A 3,751-nucleotide genomic window follows, 5' to 3' on the forward strand; every position below is an offset into this window, starting at 1 on the left:
ATACTCTTTCAACAATACTACCAATCTGCTCTTGACACTTTCCTCCAAAGCAGCCCCGATTTTCACCTCTTTCTTGACCTCGTCGGTACCCAGATTTACAACCTCAATCGGCTCTTCATGCGGCTGAATCACCTTCTCCTCTTGTTTCAACAATCTGGCTAATTCCCCCGGCAGTTCACAATCTTCTTCGTCTTCTTCTTCAGCGAGATAGATTGGATTATCGAAGTCATACAAGGGTGTAACAGGATTGTTATCAATGAGATCCGGAGAATGATCGCATCTGCATGAATGTTGATTCATGCATTGCTTTAGAACCGGTGTGAGAAATTGAAAAGAAAAATGAAAACATTGCCATTTTTATTTGTTTTATTTTTAAACTGCAAAAATAAATGAAAAACAGGGAACACCGCTTTTAATTGAAAAACATCCATTTATTAATGATGCGAAATGTTGCAAATTTAAACATGAGGTGGCCCTTATAATGAACCATTACGTGTCGGGCAACACGTATGGCTTTCATGCATATAAGACTAAAACAAGAAAAATATTACTCTTCCAGCAGAGTGACCCGGATGATCTTTTCAGCCTTCCAGTTCTGGACTCCCATCCCTGGCGCGCACGGCTTTATCCACCGGTCCATGTCACAGTCGCTATCAGCATCTTCACCCATCATGCAGATGTGATCCGGATCCAGCATTCCGGCACTTGTGAAGCTGACTGACGTACGACGTCCTCTGCCTAGTCCTGAGCCTCGGCCCGGCTGGTATCCCACTCCAAAACGATCTTTCTTCGCGGGGACATCCATCATTCTGCCCCAACCAGGAGCCTCTCCACTTTTAACCACCTCAGCAGCCTGCTTGTATGAAGCAATGGACGGTTTTTCTTCCTCTTTGGCAAACAGAGCATTCTCCACCTTAACGGTTTCAAAGGCCTGACTGGGCGTCTCCCATATCTCGCCGTCCATCTCAACATATTTGAAAGAAGATAAATGGCTGACAAAAATGTCTTCTTCTCCACAAACGGTGACGACTTGACCCTCCCAAATGTACTTCAGCTTCTGGTGCAAAGTCGATGTCACTGCCCCAGCAGCATGGATCCACGGCCTACCCAACAGGCAATTGTATGCCGGCTGAATATCCATGACATAAAATGTTGACTTAAACACCTCCGGGCCAATCTTCACTGGCAGCTCAACCTCTCCGAACACGGCCCGTTTTGACCCATCAAACGCCCTTACTATCAAATCAGTCGGAGTCAAAATCAGCCCGTCACAATTAAGCTTTGCCAGAGCCTTCTTTGGCAACACATTCAAAGAGGAACCGATATCAACCAGCACATGCGAAAGCACGGCCCCTTTACATTCCATTGCAATGTGTAGAGCCCGATTATGATTCCTCCCATCCACCGTCAGATCCATGTCAGTGAAACCCAGCCCATGGCTGGCATGCACGTTAGACACCACTGTCTCCAACTGGTTGATTGTGATCTCTTGAGGAACATATGCTTTCTTCAGAATTTTCAATAAAGCCTCCCTATGCCCCTCAGAGCTCAACAGCAATGATAAAATTGAGATTTTGGAAGGAGTCTGCTGCAGATGGTCCACCAGCTTGTACTCTGACTTCTTGATGATCCTCAAAAACTCTTCAGCATCATCATCAAGTTTTTCATCCGACCCCGCAGGCGCCGGTGTCACCACTGGAGTACCTTCACCGACCACAGCTTTTCCTTTCGCCCTGGCTAAAGCCTCGCCCTTTTCTTTTTTCTCTTTTTCTCCTTCTCCTCCCCTCAGGGCATCTGGAGCAAATAATCTTCCGTTGCGAGTGAAACCACTGGTACCGGCATTATCCACCTTTGAAACGATGGTTTCACTAGCAGCCTGATCTTCCAACCTTTCCCCATTACAGTAGACCTCTCCACCATAATGCCAAGGCACGGCATCATCTTTGTCATATGGAATCGGTCCAGGTACCGTGATAGTAACTGGAGCTGCTTCAGCAAGATTTGACAAATCCACCGGATCAAAATATATCGTTATGGTGGAGACCTCCTCTTTTTCCTTATCATCCTTCTTTTCAATCACAATATCCCCATTGTCCATCAGACCCTGGACAGTCTTCCTCAGCAGTATGCATCCCTCAGGAGCAACAGTGCACTCAGCACAATCAACACCACAGCCCGGGTTAACCCCATTTATCATCAATTGCCTCTTGACCTCAGCCAGAGGAGTCTTCAACTGATCCACGACAGACAACCCAATCATGTTCTCTTCCGAAACTGCATTCACCCCCCTTTGACCATGCGCGGGCATGGGGTTAACATTAACGTTGGGAGATGGTGCAAAATTGATAGCCTTAGAATCCACCAGGTCTTGAACTGTGTGCTTAAAAGCTTTACAGTTCTCAATGTTGTGTCCGGGCGCACCTGAGTGGAATTCACATTTTGCATTTTCATCATAGCTGGCTGGCCTTTGATCGGGTCTCAAAGGTGCCAGAGTCCTTGTCTGTACCAACCCCAAATCCATCAGCTTCTTAAACAGAAAAGCATAAGTCACCGGAGGTCTGTCAAATTGTCTATCCACTGCTCTCCCCCTGACCTGATAACCAGCCCTTTGAGGCCTCTGCTGGAAGGGTTGTCTCTGTTGTTGTTGCTGCTGCTGTTGCGGTTGCTGTTCAGCAGGAATGGTTACCGCAGCAGTGTGCTGGAAGTAACGATCCCTACTGGGTCCTCGTTGAGCATAGACAGCGCTTGTGTCACCCTCCTTCTTCCTCTGGCCACCATTACCAAACGGCTTCTTCGATCCTGAAGAAGAGGCGTTACCCTGAATCTTCCCGAGCTTCAGCCAGCTCTCAATTCTTTCTCCTGCCACAACAATATCAGAAAAATTGGTCACCGGACAACCAACCATTCTCTTAGCAAATGCCCCCTGCAGGGTTCCCATGAACAGATCCGACATTTCTCTGTCAACAAGAGGAGGTTGCACTCTGGCAGCCAACTCTCTCCACCGTTGGGCATATTCCTTAAACCCTTCATTATTCTTTTGAGACATACCCTGCAGCTGGGTACGACTCGAAGCCATGTCAGCATTGAACTGATATTGCTTGAAGAATGCATCCCCAAGATCCTGCCAATTTTTAACATCTGAGGACTTTAGCTTGGTGTACCATTCCAAGGAGCCTCCGGACAGGCTGTCCTGGAAGAAGTACATCCACAGCTTCTGATCCATGGTATATGCAGAGATCTTGCGAACAAAAGCTTGAAGGTGGGTCTCTGGACAAGAACTTCCATTGTAACGGTCAAACGTGGGCGCTTTAAATTTTTGCGGGATCACAATCCCCTCAACAAGCCCCATATTAGACATATTGATCATCCCCGGAGTGGCATAACTTTCCAGCACCTTAATCTTTTCAGCCAACAGCTGAATCTCCTTGCTTTGAGGCTGGACCCCATAATGACCCAAGGGCTCATTATGCATTGAAAACTGGTCTGCTTCCCTATCTTCCTCTCTGTCCTCATCAAACCCATAGAATGGAGGCAACAGACCGTCCTTCATATTCTGCCCCAGACCGGGCCCAGGCTGACCACCAGCACCAAAACCAGCAGCATTGTTCACAACACCAACAGTCGTTCTCTTTCCACCGTCACGAGACCCCAGCCCCTAGTTGGATACACCATCCAGGTTTACACCACTATTCGCTGCAGAAGCCCGCTCGAGCTTCTCAACTTTGTCTGCTAGAGCTTTCTGACCAACTGC

This window comes from Lathyrus oleraceus, chromosome 3, assembly GCF_024323335.1.
Source record: "Lathyrus oleraceus cultivar Zhongwan6 chromosome 3, CAAS_Psat_ZW6_1.0, whole genome shotgun sequence".
NCBI classification, from domain to species: Eukaryota; Viridiplantae; Streptophyta; class Magnoliopsida; order Fabales; family Fabaceae; genus Lathyrus; species Lathyrus oleraceus.